The sequence below is a fragment of the Macrotis lagotis genome, chromosome 1 (genome assembly GCF_037893015.1).
Source record: "Macrotis lagotis isolate mMagLag1 chromosome 1, bilby.v1.9.chrom.fasta, whole genome shotgun sequence".
Lineage (NCBI taxonomy): Eukaryota > Metazoa > Chordata > Mammalia > Peramelemorphia > Peramelidae > Macrotis > Macrotis lagotis.
This window is the reverse complement of record NC_133658.1, coordinates 421,785,547-421,791,598: the sequence shown is the minus strand read 5'-3', so window position 1 is coordinate 421,791,598 and position 6,052 is coordinate 421,785,547.

The window sequence follows — 6,052 nt, the reverse complement described above, 5'->3', positions numbered from 1 at the left end:
TTGTCTCCCCCAAATTTTCCAGTTGATTTTTAAACTCCTTCCTTATTTCTTCAAGGAAGTCTTTAAATGCTGGAGACCAGATTGTATTCTCCTCAGATGTTCCAGGTCTCTCTGGGTTCAGGTCTTTCCCTTCCAGGAATTTTTCTATGGATCCACCTTTCCACTGACCCTTCTTCATTATGCTAACACCTTGAGTTGGGGTGGGGCTGGTTCCCCTGGACTTGGGATTTCTAAAGGCTTTACTGAGTGCAGCTTCTCTGGCTGGCCAGTAGCAGGTGCTGGTTTCTCTCTCTGGAGTGTCTGTGACCTTGGTTGAGAGGCCTTCTCCCTTTGCTTGAGGGAGGGAATTAGAGCTATTGAATTCTTTTGCCTTCAATCAATGGTGGGCTTTACACTGGCCTGAGGTGATTCCTCAGCTGGGCTGGTTCTTTTGCTCACACAGCTGGGCCTGAGGCCTCAGTGCAGTGGAGGCGTGGACTCTGAGTTTCTCAGACCCGAGGAGCCTAGGGATGGTGTCTGCAGGTCTACTGCAGCAGACCTCTCCCCGCAGCCCCTTCCCCAAGCTCCAGGGGGACAGCACCAACACCAGAGCCTCTGCTTCCCCGCAGACGCAAGCCCCCTTCATCCAGCCCCCTGCTGATCCAGCAGGTCAGGCTCTTGGGCCCTCAGACTCCCGATTCTGATTCAGCGGTTGATCTGGCTGATCCCTGGCTGATCTTCCCTCGGAGCTCAGACTCACCTGCTGTTACTCAGCCAAGGCTGCTGTGGAAGACAAATCCTGAGGTAGATTTTCCTCTCTTGGCTTTTCTTTCTGGGTTTCCTGGTTTGGATTTCCTTTAAGAGGTTGGTTTCATGTGATAGATGGGGAAGAGATCAGGAGACTTTAGAACTGTGCCTGTTTTCTCTCCGCCATCTTGGCTGGAAGTCCTGATCAAATTCTTTATGCTATGTCCATCGCAAAAGTTACTTCCATATTTTTCCAGAGTTGCCATTTCTGATTGCAACTCCCTCCTTTCTTAATTCTCCACTACAATGTACTATATTTTCTCTCTCCTTTCACTCTGACTCTGCTGTAGGGTAGCTGAGTGGTACAGCAGACAGATCCCTGGCCCTTGGGCCAAGAGGCCCTGAGCCCCCATACCACCCCTTAGGCCTAGCATCTACCTGGCCCTATAATCCTGGACAGGCCTTCCAATCCCAGCCTTTGCAAAAATTAAAAAAGAAAATGTGTTATATCTTACCACTCTCCCCCCATGGTCCATCCTCTCCTCCTTTATAAACATCCCCACCCCTTCCCCCCACTCCCCCCATCCTTCTTACTCCAGATGTCTATACCCCATTGAGTATATATGCTGTTTCCTCTTCTAGCCACCTCTGATGAGAGCAAAGGTTCCCTCATTCCCCCTTGCCTCCACCCCTTCCATATCATTATTATGTGAAATATCTTGGCCTATTCGCCCTCTCCTTTTTCTTTCTCCCATTACATTTCCCTTTTTTTTCTATTGACTCCATTTTGACACCATATTTTATCTTCAAATTCAGCTTTCTCCTGTGCTTCAACTATAAAAGCTCCCTCCACCTGCTCTATTAACTGAGAAGGTTCATATGAGTATTATCAGTGTAATTTTTCTATGCAGGAATACATGCAGTTCATCATCATTAAGTCCCTCATATTTTCCCCTTCTCCTCCCCTCTCTATGCTTCACCTGAGTCCTGTATCTGAAGATCAAACCTTCTGTTCAGCTCTAGCCATTCCAAAAGGAACCTTTGAAATTCCCCTGGTTCATTGAAAGTCCATCTTTTTCCCTGGAAGAGGACATTCAGCCTTGCTGGGTGGTTCTTTCTTAGCTGCATTCGGACCTCTTTTGCCTTCCAGTATATTATATTCCAAGCCCTACGAGCTTCCAATGTAGTTGCTGCTAAGTCCTGTGAGATCCTGACTGTGGCTCGACAATATTTGAACTATGTCCTTCTGCCTGCTTGTAAAATTTTCTCTTTGACTTGGGAGTTCTGGAACTTGGCTATAATATTCATAGGGGTTGGTTTTTGGGGATCTCTTTCTCCAGGGGATTGGTGGATTCTCTCCATTTCTATTTTGCCCTCTGATTCTAGAATATCAGGGCAATTTTCCCTGTAGTAATTCTTTGAAAATGATGTCAATTCTCTTTTCCTGATAATGACTTTCAGGAATTCCAATAATTTTTAAATTATCTTTCCTAATTCTGTTTTCCATATCAGTTGTTTTTTCAATGCGATATTTCACATTTTCTTCTGATTTTTCATTTTTTTGGTTTTGAAGTTTTGATTCCTGATTTCTGGTAAATTCATCATTCTCCCTGAAATCTATTCTTTGTCTGAAGGATTTGTTCTCCTCGGAGATTTTTCGTATCTCTTTTTCCATCTGGCCAATTTTGCTTTTTAAAGCATTCTTCTCCTCCAAAATTTTTTTGAATTGTTTTATCCATTTGACCTAAGCTGGTTTTTAGCATGCTATTTTCTTCAGCATTATTTTGGATTTCCTTGCCTAGGCTGCTGACTTCATTTTCATGTTTTTCCTGCATCTCCCTCCTTTCTTTTCCCAGTTTTTCTTCTAACTCCCTCATTTGATTTTCAAAGTCTTTTTTGAGTTCTGTCATAGTCTGAGCCCATTTTCTGTTTCTTAAAGTCTTTAGATGCAGGAGCTTGTACTTCCTCATCTTTAGACTGAGTATTTTGATCCTTCTTGGGCTCATATACAAAATATTTCTCAATGGTGTGCCTCTTTTTTTCCTCTGCTTGCTCATTTTCCCAGCCTAAACCTGGTTTTAGGGTGCTTCCTGAGCTTTTGAGACACTCCCACAAGGGTCTCAGTGTGTGAGGCTCTGTCCTCCCTCCTGGTCTGTGAATGACCATATGTGCCCCCCTCTGCCATGGGGCTGAGGTGGAGGGGGCCCCTGCTGTTCTGTGGGGGGGCCTAGACTGCGATCAGTATCTGACTGTGGTCAGAGCCCCAGAGTCCTATTTCAGGGGCAAAGGATAGAGCTCTGCAATCTCTCTCTCTCTCTCTCTTTTCACTCCCCGCCCTAGGTTCAATGGGCTTATGCCCTGGGGGCTCCTGCTTACTGGCTCTGCCTGCTTCTGTTCCTGGATCTGTGCTGGTGAAAGACCACACTGCTTGCTGTGTGCCCTGAGGGCTGGGCTCTATGTGCTCCACTCTGGCAGAGGTCCCCTGCTGTTCCCCCACTTTGTGCCCAGTGCTCCTCAGTGTGTAGCTCAGGAGACTCCCCTGCTGCTGTGAGCTGTGGCTCCCAGCGCCCTGGGGCTGCCTCCAGGAGGCTGAAGTTCTTTCACTCTGGTGGGCCACCCCTGCAGCGGCCCGCCCCTCCGACCCTGGGGAGCAGAGCCTTTCTGCTCTTTTCCAGGTTACCTTGAGTAGGAGAACTGCCTCACTGGATCCCTTTGTGGGTTTTGTCTCTTGAAAATTTAGTTAGTTTCCTTAGTTTATAAGTTTGATCAGAGAGTGCCTAAGACTCCATCTTTTCTTGTCGCCATCTTGGCTCCGCCTAGGAGGGTAGAGATTTGTTTCATCAGTTACAATTTTATTTTACTACACCTGAACATCTGACAACAAACTCCTAGGGGCTACTAGATGGTGAGCTGCCCAAAAATTACTTGGAGGAGTGATAACCCTGTGTGGGTAGAACAATGGCCCCTTTCTACAGAGAAGTGCACTGCATTAAAATATATAGTTAAGGAATTAGTGCTACAACACGGAATTGATCCTACCCTCAGTGCTTATAATTCTCCTGTATTTGTAATAAAATGAAAGCTGGCACTTGGAGAATGTTTATTGACTTATGGGTGGTGAATAAAAGAATGATCCCTATGAGCCCGCTACAGACGGGTCTTCCTTCTCCTGCCTTTATACCTAGGAAATTTGTCATAAAGATAATAGATATCAAAGATTGTTTTTATAGCATTCTCCTTCACCCTGAGGATAGGGATAAATTTGCATTTACAGTACCATCTAAAAACTTTCAAAGCCCGTCAACCAGGTATCAGTTTACTGTATTACCACAGGGAATGGCCTAAAGTCCAACAATGTATCAAGCCTATGTTGCAGCTATCATTCACCCACTGGGCAGTAAATATCCCAAGGCTATCATAATCCATTATATGGATGATATTCTCATGGCTACTAAGCAATCCTTGGAGCTAGAAGAGTTAACAAGAGAAATGCTCCTTTCCTTGAGTAAAAATGGGCTTCAAGTAGCTCCTCATAAGATACCGGAAACTAGCCCTTATCAGTACCTTGGTCACACCCTTAGTGAAGGACAGGCATCTAGAATAGCCCCAAGGGTGAATTTAGAGAAGTGTAGAACCCTTAATGATTTCCAAAAACTGATTGGCTCCATCAAATGGATACATTCTACAGTTCCTATTCCTGATGATTTGATGTATCCTCTTTATGATATCCTGAAAGGAGATTCCACATTGACCTCCCCCCGATATTGGACCTAACAAGCAAAGGAGGTAATGGCACAGATCCTTTTCAGGTGTCATGAGTCCATAGTTCAATTTGATCCTGAGCAACCTATATTCGCCACCATTTTAAATCAAAGGTTGCATATTGGTTGTCTCTATCAAAAGCAAGGTGTCATAGAATGGCAATATTTCCAGAAAAGTAAAAGAAGAATCCCTTGTAAATTTATGATGCTGGCAAAATTATTCCTAGCTATGTCGGATCATTGTCTTTGCATGTTTGGAAGATATCCTGTTTTAAATATTTGTGATTCTGAAGATGCTCTTTGTTATTTTACTGACTCTATCCCGGAATGGGCTGCCCTACTCACTTCATGTGATGTCATTAATCTTCCGTTACCCCTGACACTGCGTTAATGGGACAGCCTTCCATTCCACCCCCCACCATGAATTATTTCCTCTGCCTCTGTTGATGGACCAAATGCGTTCAAAGATGCCACCAAAAATAAACAAGCAAGGGGTGGCTAGGTGGTGCAGTGGATAAAGCACCGGCCCTGCAGTCAGGAGTACCTGGGTTCAAATCCAGTCTCAGACACTTAATAATTACCTAGCTATGTGGCCTTGGGCAAGCCACTTAACCCCATTTGCCTTGCAAAAACCTAAAAAAAACCCCCAAAATAAACGAGCAGTCTTTTAAGTCCCACAAAAGCAAGTATTGTGAGTTTTTACCACTGAGTATACCTCAGCCCAGAGAAATGAACTTGCTGTTACACTTGCTCTTGCTTATCTTGCCAACATGCCTGTTAATCTTATCACTGATAGTCTCTATTGTGCTACTGCACTTGGAGAACTCCCTACTGCTTTTATCAATCCTCCTGTTAGTACTATTGCTTCTTTGTTGGTGGGCCTTCAGAATCTTCCCCTTTCCTCATTGTCCTGTGTTTGTGTTGCATGTCCATTCCCATGTCTTCACTGTTGGTCCCATCTGCAGTGGCAATGACATGGTAGATGGAGCGTTGCTATGCCCTTTACTCTCGGAAGCCCATCATGCACATGATAAGTTCCATCTCTCAGCTTGTTCTCTTCATCATCTGTATGGCATCACTAAAAATCAAGCCAGGGACATAGTGAAAAGATGCCTTGGCTGTCCTCCATTTCATCCCCCACCTATTGATTGTGCAATTAATCCCCACGGAGACTGTCCTAACGCTTTATGGCAGATGGATGTTACCCACTATGCGAAAACCCTTATTTATGTCTCCATAGACACTTTTTCCAATTTTGTCATGATGTCAATTCAACCTGGTGAGGCAGCCCGCCATGTTATAGCACATCTTTTGTCCTGTTTTTCCACTTGGGAATTCCTACAGCTATAAAAATGGATAATGGCCCTGCATATTCTTCTAAGGCGTTTGCAGTTTTTTGTCAAGAATTTTCCATTTTACATAATACTGGCATTCCATACAATCCCACCAGCCAGGCCATAGTTGAATGTGCCAACTGTACCCTTAAGACTCTCCTCATTAAGCAAAAAGGGGAAGTCAGTGGTTGTGGCTGCCTTATACATACACAATTAGCCCAGGCCGTATAC